Genomic DNA, 12,419 nt, shown 5'->3' on the forward strand with positions numbered 1-12,419 from the left:
GATCTGGATTTATTTAACTAAAATCACAATTTAGACATAGTGAGAAAAGTGAGTATCAGCCCACAAAAACCAATCAAGTTGAACATCCTTTGAAGAAGGCCCAGAAAATTATATTATCAATGAACTCTACAGGTGAAAGCAAGTCAGCAAAACCTAAAGAACTTGGTGTTCACAGTAATGTTTCAACTCAGAGTAATGGCTCTGAAAAGGCTTAGGATGTGAGATCTACTCTGTTGTGACTTCTGTTCCCACTGGTCCTGTGCTGGTGGAGATAATCTTCCAAGGAGTTCTGTGTCAGTAACTGCTGTTAACATAGTAGAAACCAGTGGAACTGAACACAAGAGAAACTATACAGACTTAGTCCATGAGCACAATATAATAATCCAGAGTCCATCATGATGTTTATTTTCCCGGCCATACACCCATGATGGATATATGAGTGTTAAGTCTTTTAGGCACTGGGACTCTGTCATGCAAATTAGTGGTATACATTCTCTAATGTTTACTGAGGACTGATTATATTAGGAGAATCTGAGAGAAGTTATTTTATATTGTTACTGAAGGAATAAATTTAAGATACAAATAAACAAAAGCATATTCCATACTCAAAGATAGGAAAACCCAACATTCTTAAAATGCCCTTACTACCTTACTAAGAATAAAGCATTCTTAGATTTAATGCTATCTCTATCAAAATATCAATGGCATTTTTCACAGAACTGGAACAAGTAATTGTAGAAGTGATATGGAATCACATAAGAACCCAAACAGCCAAAAAAAACCTTGACAAAGAAGAACAAAGTTAGAGGTATCATGCTTCCTGATATCAAACTATAGTACAAGGTTATAGTAACGAAAACAGCATGGTACTGGCATCAAAACAGACATATAAATCAATGGAACAGAATAAAGAACCTAGAAATAAACAGTGAATTAACCTACAACAAAGGAGGCAAGAATATACAATAAAGTAAAGACTATTCAACAAATGGAATAAAGTCTATTCAAAAAATGGTGTTGAGAAAACAGAACAGATATATACAAAAAAAATGAAACTATACCACTTTCTTACACCATATACAAGAATAAACTCAAAATGGACTAGACAGTAAAATGTAAGACTCAAAACCATAAAACTCCTAAAAGAAAATACAGGCAGTAAACTCTTGGATACTGTTCTTAGTAATATTTTTTGCATGTCTCCTTCAGCAAGGGGAAAAAATAAATAAATAATGTGACTACATCAAACTAAAAAGGTTTTGCACAGAAAAGGAAATCAAAATGAAAAGGCAACGTTCTGAATGGAAGAAGATATTTACCAATGATGCATCCAGTAAGGGGTTAATATCCAAAATATATAAGGAACTCATACAACTTAACACTAAAAAGACAAGCAATCTGATTTAAAAATGGGCAAAGGACTTGCAGAAACACTTAAAAAGAACATAGAGAATGCCAAAAACACACAAAAAGATGCTCAACATCACTAATTACCAGAGAAATGTAATTAAAACCATAATGAGGTATCACCTCACACTTATTAGCATGCCTCTCATCAATAAATAACAAATAGCAAGTGCTAGTTAGGATGTGGAGAAAAGGGGACACTTATGCACTGCTGGTGGGATTGTAAACTGGTGCAGTCACTATGAAAAACAGTATGGAGGCTCCTGCAAAAACTTAAAAAAGAACTACCACATGACCCAGCAATCCCATCTCTTGGTATTTATCTGAAGAAATACAAAACACTAATTCAAAAAGATATTAGTGCAGCCTGACCTGTGGTGGTGCAGTGGATAAAGCGTCAACCTGGAACGCTGAGGTTGCCGGTTTGAAACCCTGCACTTGCCTGGTCAAGGCACATATGGGAGTTAATGCTTTCTGCTCCTCCCCTCTTCTCTCTCTCTTTCTCTCTCTCTCTCACTCTCACTTTCTCTCCTCTCTAAAATGAATATTTAAAAACTTAAAAATAAAGATATTAGTGCATCCCTACGTTTATTACAGAATTATTTTCAACAGCCAAGATATGGAAGCAACCTAAGGTCTATCAATACACAATTGGAAAAAGATGTGGTGTTTATATAAAATGGAATATTATTCGGCCAGAAAAAAAAAGAATTAAATCTTACCATTTGTAATTACATGGATGGACCTAGAGGGTATTATGAAAAATAAGTCAGACAAAAAAAAAATTTTGATTTCACTTATATATGAAATCTAAAAAACAAAAATTAACGAAACAAACTCATAGATACAGAGAACAAACTGCTGATTATCAGGTGGGAGAAAGTTTGAGGGTCTGGGTGAAAGGGGTGAAGGAATTAAGAAATACAAATTGGCAGTTTCACAACAGTCAGGGGGATGTAAAGTACAGCATAGAAAATACATTCAATAACTGACCAGGCAGTGGTGCAGTGGCTAGAGCGTCAGACGAGACGCAGAGATCCTAGGTTAGGAACCCTAAGGTCGCCAGCTTGAGTGCAGGCTCACCAGCTTGAGCACAGGGTCACTGGCTTGAGCATGGGATCATAGACATGACCCTATGGTTGCTGGCTTAAGCTCAAAGGTCACTGGCTTGAACAAGGGGTCACTTGCTCTGCTATAGCCCCCCCGCCAAGGCACATATGAGAAAGCAATTGATGAACTAAGGTGCTGCTACGAAAAATTGATGCTTCTCATCTCTCTCTCTTCCTGTCTGTCCCTATCTGTCCCTCTCTCTGACTCTGTCTCTGTCAAAAAGAAAAGAAAGTACATTCAATAACATTGCGATAATTATGTATAATGCCAGATGCTAGAAATATCAGGGGAACACTTGGTAAAGTATATGACTGCCTAACCACTATGGTGTACACCTGAAACTAAAATAATATTAAATATCAACTGTAATTGAAAAAATAATGAAAGTTAAATTTAAAAACTAATAATTAATTCAGTTGATCAAAAACTTTTAAGCCTATCTGGAACTAGTTGGGTATGTGAATCTACTTTTTCAACAGTAAATTTTATAAAGTCTAAATATAGATCAGTGTTTCTGAGAAAAACCTAGCATATGAATTAAGATATGCTTTAAAAGTACACAATTGATTTCAAAGACTTGGTTTTAAAAAATAATATAAAATTGCTCGTTAATAATTTTTTAAATATATTTTAACATGTTGAAATTATATTTTGGGTGTTTTGGGTTAAATAAAATACATTATAAAATTATAGAATCTAATAATTTCTTTTTATTCTATAATGTGGTCACTAAAATTTTAATTACATATGTATCACATTGTTTCTACTGGACAGTACTCTCCAGAGGTTCCTGTTGCCCCCACCACAGCCATCAATAGCTCAGTGAATGGCATCACTATCCCTCTAGCCCAGTGCTGTCTAATAGAACCCTCTCTGACTAGATAAGTGTCTTACACCTGATGATGACGGGGCAGTGGTAGTGGTGGTTGTGATTGTGTCTGACTCACAGAATCCCTTAGGATTTTGTGGAGCTGGAGTTCTTAGGAGACTGGAGAATACCAACTATTATTTTGACTTTTCTCTGGGGGAAAGGTGGTAGGTACAAAAAAAACTGCACACCAATGCTGTGCAACAGAACTTTCTGAGACAATGGAAATGTTGTATATCTGCACTGTCTTATACAGAGGCCACAAGTTCCATCTGGCTATTGAAAACACGTAACACTACTAGTGCAACTGAGGAACTAAATTTAATCTTCCTTCATTTAAATTACTATAAATTTAAATAGCTAAATATGGCTAGTCACGGCCCTGGCCGGTTGGCTCAGCGGTGGAGCGTCGGCCTGGCGTGCAGGGGACCCGGGTTCGATTCCCGGCCAGGGCACATAGGAGAAGCGCCCATTTGCTTCTCCACCCCTCCCCCTCTCCTTCCTCTCTGTCTCTCTCTTCCCCTCCCGCAGCCAAGGCTCCATTGGAGCAAAGATGGCCCGGGGCTGCGGATGGCTCCTTGGCCTCTGCCCCAGGCGCTGGAGTGGCTCGGGTCGCGGCAGAGCGACGCCCCAGAGAGGCAGAGCATCGCCCCTGGTGGGTGTGCCGGGTGGATCCCAGTCGGGCGCATGCGGGAGTCTGTCTGACTGTCTCTCCCCGTTTCCAGCTTCGGAAAAATACAAAAAAAAAATTAATATGGCTAGTCACTACTATATTATACAACTCTGCTTCTATTGATAGCTTACCTTCTCTATGTGAAAGTCTTGAGTCACCTTAGTCTCCTTGGACCCCATCAACTGTCCTTTCCACCACAGAAGTATACACAAACACACAGATACTGAATTATCCAGTCCTGTGTTCTTTAAAGCTTTCAATTCTGTGTGTCTCTTTCTCCACTGCCACTGAATTCCTTTTCAGGCTTTAAGGGAATGATAAGGCCACTGGCTCCTTGTTGATCCTCAGACACAGGAGAAAGGTAAAAACTAAAAACAGAAAGAATGAATACTCAACATACAGATAAAAAAGTAAATGTAGGAGATGAATCACCCACAGAAATTCAAACATTTAATGAATGAGTAGAAAAAGGTTGAACAAAGTTGACTTGAGAAAGAGAGGACAGAGGCCCAGGAAGAAAAACTCAAGGGTAATCAGAAGACCCCAATATCAGTGAGAGTTTTACAAAGGAAACAGAAATCAACTGTGTCAAAGTAGGCACAGTTGAAATGGCTGTCTTGAAAATGGCTCTAAATCAGGGGTCTCCGGGCCGCATGTGGCCCGCCAAACAATTTTGTACTGATTTTTTTTTTTGTTTTCAACTGCAGTGAGAAAAGTGTTGCGTAACAGTTGCCTTTTGTAGACCTAGTGCGGCCCGCCAAACGGCTGTGATCTTGCTCTGCGGCCCACATGCTGAGTTGAGTTTGAGACCCCTGCTCTAAATGATCTCTACCTCCTAGTATTCGTGCTCTTGTGGGATCCTCCTCCCCACCGCCCTTGTGTGTGTTGGACCTAGTAATTCCCTTCTAATGAACAATAGAGCAAAAGTGATAGAATGTCACGTCCTACATTAGGTTACAAAAACATTGGTTATTATCTTCCCTCCCCACCTCCTCCTCCACAGTTTTCAACCTGGAAGAAGCAAAATGCAATGTAGCTAGTAATCCTATGCAGAAACTAAATGGCAAAGAGACTGATTTCTCCATCAGCCAGCAATGACTTCAAAACCTGCCAGGAGCCTCATGAGTAAGCTTAGAAGCAGACCCTCTCCCAGTCACCTTTGAGATGACTGCATTCAAGTTAACATTTGACTGCAGCCGTAAGATTGACCCTGAATCAGACACACCACCCCCAGATGCCTGACCCACAGAAACTGTGAAACAACAAATGATTGCTGTTTTAAGTTTGGGGGTAATTTGTTGCACAGCAATACACAACCAGTAAGCTGCTAAGAGGTGAAATAAGAGGACAGAAAATAGCTATTGTCTTTAAAGACATTAGTAACCCCAGCAAAAGTTTTCAGAGAAACTGAGACAAAACAAGACAGGGTGAGAAGAAAATCTCAGGTGAAGAAATGGAGATGTATAGCAAATGCAGACAATTCTTTCAAAAAGGTTTGGCTGTAAGGCAGAAAACAACTTAGAGCAAGACTTACAGGAAGTATAAAGTTGAAGAAGAGTTTCTGGAAAGATGAGAGAGAGCCTGACCAGGCGGTGGCGCAGTGGATAGAGCGTCAGACTGGGATGCGGAAGACCCAGGTTCGAGACCCCGAGGTCGCCAGCTTGAGCGCGGGCTCATCTGGTTTGAGCAAAAGCCCACCAGCTTGAACCCAAGGTCACTGGCTCCAGCAAGGGGTTACTCGGTCTGCCGAAGGCCCGTGGTCAAGGCACATATGAGAAAGCAATCAATGAACAACTAAGGTGTTGCAGCGCGCAATGAAAAACTAATGATTGATGCTTCTCATCTCTCTCCATTCCTGTCTGTCTGTCCCTGTCTATCCCTCTCTCTGACTCACTCTCTGTCTCTGTAAAAAAAAAAAAAAATGAGAGAGACTTTTTAAAGTTTAAGTGATGATACTAAGAAGTCAATAGGGTGGAAAAATATACTTCCAAGAAATTTCAGCCTGACCTGTGGTGGCGCAGTGGATAAAGCGTCGACCTGGAAATGCTGAGGTCGCCGGTTCGAAACCCTGGGCTTGCCTGGTCAAGGCACTTATGGGAGTTGATGCTTCCAGCTCCTCTCCCCCTTCTCCCTCTCTCTCTCTCCCTCTGTCTCTCCCTCTCTTCTCTAAAATGAATTTAAAAAAAATTTCATTCTGACTTGAATCTATGTAAACACAAATTAAAATCATAAATAAATAAATTTCATTCCGTTATCAAGAAATTCCTCTGAAAGGTCTCACAATCTCTCTGCCTTAACTGAAAACTGGCTTTCTCAGATACCTCTTTACATGCAGTCCTTTCAAGTGGAGAATACTAAGTCTCTCATATTCTACACCCAATATTGGAAAAATGAGGCTGGTGCCTATCTTTCTTCCAATGCTACCTCCAGACCATTTCCTGAACCCTCATGTAAAATCCTCATTATTCTGATTCTCATGCTGTTCAGCAACACAGTCTTCTAATGCTGCCTCTTTACTATGAGCTAGTAACCACCTGAACGGCCTCCACACTCAGTGAGGACATGCTGGTAACTATCTAGTTCAGATTTCCACCACTCTTGGTTCATTACCCATCATCCTCAGTAAGCAACACTCTAATCTCTGGGTAGAGCAATTTATAACCAGTTGTGAAGTCACTTAGTTGCATTATTATCCATTTACTCATCAGATAGTAAGTATCTATTACTTGCTCAGTAGAGACTACATGACAGCCCCTATTCTCAAGAAATGTAGGACATATTTTTTCATATTTTCCACAAAAACAACATGAAAAGATCCAGCTTAAGTCTAGATACATTACAACTACTATATTTCCTTTATCAGTCTAGGTACCATGTCAATTCTAGGAAACTAGACTTACTATCTGATGTGAACTAGTAAATCCATGCTGAATCTTAGTGATTGCTATTTCCCTCAACAAGGATTCCAAAACTACCTTTTAAATAATCTATTCTAAAATATTTCCAGAGGCCTGACCTGTGGTGGCACAGTGGATAAAGTATCAACCTGGAATGCTGAGGTTGCCAGTTCAAAATCCTGGGCTTGCCTGATCAAGATACATATGGGAATTGATGCTTCTGTTTCTTCCCCCCCCCCTCCCCTCTCTAAAATGAATAAAATCTAAAAAAAATAAAATAAAATATAGCCATAGTCCAATATTAGATTCATCAATCTATAAATGTGTAACTGTACTACTCAAAATCGTCACAAAGGCTATTTAAATTAATTTCAATAAAATTAACAATTCAGTTTCTCAGTCACACTAGCATATGTGACAAGTACCTACTATAATGACTAGTGACCATATAGAACTTTTCTGTCATCGCAGAAAGTTCTACTGAACAGTGCTGGTCTAACAATTCTTTTGAGGTGATAAAATGTTCTAAAATTACTGTCATAATGAATGCACAAACAAAATTTAACTGTACATTTTAAATACGTGAATTGTATATGTAAACTATCTCTCAATAAAGCTAAAGAACAAAGTTATAAAACAAAAGTCTATGGCTAGACTTAAATTATGAGAACAAATATAAAGATTGCAAAAAACTGGACGTCACGGAAATGGCGCCGTGAGCAGCGCGTACGACAGATCTCCCCAAAATCACAACAAATTTATCAACTAGAAACAGGAAAATTTATCTTCGGAGCATTACGGAGTTCCACACAAACTGAAAGCAAAAGGACTGTTATCACTCGAATCTGAGAGACGAGGGTGTGGAGGAAGCTACCGCAGGGACGTTCATTCAAGCCGCGAGGAAGTGCGCCTGTGGTAAGTCATCCCGCACTCGGGAGCCGCGAGCAGCCGCCACCAGCCGCCGCCGCGAGCCGCCGCGAACAGCGCCCGGGTCGGTTGCAGAGCGAGCACCGCCCACACTCCGGAGCGGCGAGCAGCCGCTGGCGCGCGCCCGGTCTGGTTGCAGACCGAGCATTGCAGACCGAGCACCGCTAACGTTCCCAGCGGCCCACGCACGGGGAGCGGGAGAGGCCCCAGGGCGGTATTCCCTACTTGGGAGATTCTCTCCGCAGGCGGGGCACCTCACCCAGCCATTCAAGCTAACAATCAAGCGTTGGGGGAGGGGCGCGCGCAGGCAGCCTGAAATACCTTCGGGAGCACAGCTGCGACCCAATTACTAAAATTAACTTAACCCGTGAAATCTGCGCACCCTCGGGTCTAATTGATAAGATCTCTCTCAGTTCACCGACCCAAGACAAGAGGCGTGATATTTTTTAGTGCCTCTCGCTAAAGGGGCGGGGGCAACTTCTGATTGACAGAGCCTCCATATTCAGGGATAAACGCTAACAAGAAGGACTTGGCAGATAATAAGATCTATACCACACTAGTCGCAAGCAGAGACTTGTGCCTCTTCTTACCAGCCAAAACAGGCTACAAAGTGTGGAAAGCCTGGGTTGAGAGGTCCAACTGAATGCTAGGCGCTGAACAGTCACCTTGACAACAATTGACTCCCACCCCCGCCTGATTACACTGGAGGCCCTGACTGTCAGAGCCCTTCCCAAAGCCTTGCACTGAGTGGGGATAGAGTGGGGATTTCCCAGCTCTTTGAGCCTCTTACTCCCCAGGCAGAAGCAGTGGCAGCCTTATAGCTGGATCACCAGGCTGCTAATTCAGGAAGGGGGGACTAGGAGAGAGAATCCACGAAAGCAAACTCTCTCATCGCTGGACCCTGCAAACGCCAACAAGCCTTGACTACCAGCAAGACTAAAGCCAATTATATGACATTGCCATAGAATCCCATCAACTGCAAATCCCTACCTAAATGTGACACAGGGGCAGAGCCTGGGGTACAGAGTCACCGACCAGGAAGAGGGAGAGAAAAGAAAAAGGAAGAAGTTAACATCTCAAAATCAAGAAAAATCCACAGACTTTACAACTTGTTCCACTAATTTTTTTTTGTTGTTGTTGTTGTTGTTGTTTGTTTCTTCTATCTTATTGCCTTTATTTCCTCCACCTCGGTCCTTCTATTCTCTGCCCATCTTATGCTTCCCTTTTCTTGAACTACACTACCCATAAGTGTTACATTTTATTTCTCTTTTTCATCCTCACCCTCCTTTGGGGTTATACTCCAGGACACTTAACTCTCACTCTCTCCTCTTTTGTTTTGTTTTTTGTTTTTTTTTGCTTTATTTTGTTTTTTTCTCTTCCTTTTTTATTTCTTCCTTCGTTTTTCTCTTTTTCTTATTTTTTCCTTTCTATTTGTTTTTTCTTTTCTCATTTTACTTTCCTCCCATTTAATCCTCAATCACAAACAAATTAGTTAATTTGGGACTCAAGGTTTTTTTTGGCTTTATTTTTCTTTTTCGCTTTTGTTTTTGTTTTTTTCTTGTTAGTTTATTTTTGTGGCATTTTGGGTCCTCCCAACCCAAGGTCTCCATTGTATTTGGTCTTCGCTCCACTTAATACAACATATTTTTACTTATTATTTTTATTTTTTTCTTCGTTATCATTCCTTTTTTTGTCCTTTTTTCTGGTTCCCTCTTATCCCTCTCATTATATCTCTTAGTTGACAATCACCCGCAGGCAGATCAACTTATGCTTGTCTAAGATTTTCTTCCTTTTTTTTTTTTTTTTTTTTTTTGCATTTAGTAGGTCCCTACTGCCCTTTTTTTTTGTTTGCCCCTTGAACTCTTCACCGCAAACCAGGCCCTCCATTATAGGCACGATATTTCCCTGAGGAGGGGAGAGGAGGGAAGGAGAAGAAAGAAAAAAAAAGTGGGAAATAATAAATTATTACTGCTTTTTTTTGTGGGGTGTTTTACCCTTTGGTTTTTTTTTTTTTTTTACTTTTTACACTTTATTAATTCTAATTAGTGCTATCAACAAGACCACCCTCAGATGCCAATAAGAAAGAGGAAATCGAATATTATGGATACAAAAGAAAGAGAGGTAACACAAATAGATGTGGAAAAATCTATGGAGAAAAGACTTAACATATTGGAAGCCTTGGAGCTAAATGACAGAGAATTTAAAATAGAAATCTTAAAAATACTCAGAGATATACAAGAAAACACAGAAAGGCAATATAGGGAGATCAGAAAACAACTCAATGAACACAAAGAATATATTACCAAGGAAATTGAAACTATAAAAACAAATCAAACAGAAATGAAAAACTCAATTCACGAGCTGAAAAACGAGGTAACAAGCTTAGCTAGCAGAACAACCCAGATTGAAGATAGGATTAGTGAAATAGAAGACAAACAACTTGAGGCACAACAGAGAGAAGAAGAAAGAGACTCAAAAATAATAAAAAACGAGAAAGCCCTACAGGAATTATCTGACTCCATCAGAAAGAATAACATAAGAATAATAGGTATATCAGAGGGAGAAGAGAAAGAAAATGGAATGGAGAATATACTCAAACAAATAATAGACGAGAACTTCCCAAGCCTGTGGAAAGAACTAAAGCCTCAAATTCAAGAAGCAAACAGAACACCGAGTTTTCTTAACCCCAACAAACCCACTCCAAGGCACATCATAATAAAGATGACACAAACCAATGACAAAGAAAAAATTCTCAAGGCAGCCAGGGAAAAGAAGAGTACAACATATAAAGGAAGGCCTATTCGATTATCATCAGATTTCTCAGCAGAAACTCTACAAGCTAGAAGAGAGTGGACCCCAATATTTAAAGCCCTGAAAGAGAGGAACTTTCAGCCAAGAATACTATACCCATCAAAGCTATCCTTCAAGTATGAAGGAGATATAAAAACATTCACAAATACAGAAAAGATGAGAGAATTTATCACGAGAAAGCCCCCACTCCAGGAAATACTAAAGGGGGTTTTCCAACCAGATTCAAAGAACAAAAGAAAACAATACCACAAGTAACAGCTCCACCAAGAACACAATAAAACCAAACTTAAACTGTGACAACAAAGGAAAAAAAAAGGGGGGAGAGAATGGAGATTAACAGTAGCAAAGGACGATGAAGTGCAGAAATACTTATAAGATAGGGTACTACAATGAATATGGTAGGTACCCTTTTCATTACTTAATGGTAACCACCCTAGAAAAAACCACCACAAAAACACATGACTTAAAAAAGGTAGCAACAGAGGAAAGAAGTATGGAACACAAACAAACAGAAACAAATGATAGAAAAACAAAAGAGAAGAATCAAACTAGATACAAAACTAACAGAAAGCAATTTATAAAATGGCAGTAGGGAACCCACAAGTGTCAATAATTACACTAAATGTAAATGGATTAAACTTACCAATAAAAAGACACAGAGTAGCAGAATGGATTAAAAAAGAAAATCCAACTATATGCTGCCTACAAGAAACACATCTAAGCAACAAGGATAAAAACAAATTCAAAGTGAAAGGCTGGAAAACAATACTCCAAGCAAACAACACCCAAAAAAAAGCAGGTGTAGCAATACTCATATCTGATAATGCTGACTACAAGACAGAAAAAGTACTCAGAGACAAAAATGGTCACTTCATAATGATTAAGGGGACACTGAATCAAGAAGACATAACAATTCTTAATATATATGCACCAAACCAAGGAGCACCAAAATATATAAGACAGCTACTTATTGACCTTAAAACAAAAACTAACAAAAATACAATCATACTTGGAGACCTCAATACTCCGCTGACGGCTCTAGATCGGTCATCCAAACAGAGAATCAATAAAGATATAGTGGCCTTAAACGAAATACTAGAACACCTGGATATGATAGACATCTACAGGACACTTCATCCCAAAGCGACAGAGTATACATTTTTCTCTAGTGTACATGGAACATTCTCAAGAATTGACCATATGTTGGGCCACAAAGACAATATCAGCAAATTTAGAAAAATTGAAATTGTACCAAGCATATTTTCTGATCATAAAGCCTTCAAACTAGAATTCAACTGCAAAAAAGAGGGGGAAAAACCCACAAAAATGTGGAAACTAAACAACATACTTCTAAAAAATGAATGGGTCAAAGAAGAAATAAGCGCAGAGATCAAAAGATACATACAGACAAATGAAAATGAAAATACGACATATCAGAATCTCTGGGATGCAGCAAAAGCAGTAATAAGAGGAAAGTTCATATCACTTCAGGCCTATATGAACAAACAAGAGAGAGCCGAAGTAAACCACTTAACTTCACACCTTAAGGAACTAGAAAAAGAAGAACAAAGACAACCCAAAACCAGCCGAAGAAAGGAGATAATAAAAATCAGAGCAGAAATAAATGAAATAGAGAACAGAAAAACTATAGAAAAAATCAATAAAACAAGGAGCTGGTTCTTTGAAAAGATCAACAAAATTGACAAACCCTTGGCAAGACTCACCA

The 12,419-nt window shown here is 39.4% G+C and overlaps 1 protein-coding gene across 14 annotated transcripts in view; it reads right to left on the minus strand.

The window, feature by feature from the left end:
- ERC1 (ELKS/RAB6-interacting/CAST family member 1) overlaps window positions 1–12,419 on the minus strand; it is a 544,893-nt gene that overhangs the window by 520,668 nt on the left and 11,806 nt on the right. For 12 of the 14 annotated variants that reach the window (XM_066369492.1, XM_066369490.1, XM_066369485.1 and 9 more), the window contains exon 2: window positions 4,190–4,426. The exons of the other annotated variants lie outside the window; for them this stretch is intronic. The gene's annotated coding sequence lies outside the window, so the exon portion shown is untranslated. The remainder of the gene's footprint in view (window positions 1–4,189; window positions 4,427–12,419) is intronic. 14 annotated transcript variants of the gene reach the window in all.

The sequence above is a fragment of the Saccopteryx leptura genome, chromosome 2 (genome assembly GCF_036850995.1).
Source record: "Saccopteryx leptura isolate mSacLep1 chromosome 2, mSacLep1_pri_phased_curated, whole genome shotgun sequence".
NCBI classification, from domain to species: Eukaryota; Metazoa; Chordata; class Mammalia; order Chiroptera; family Emballonuridae; genus Saccopteryx; species Saccopteryx leptura.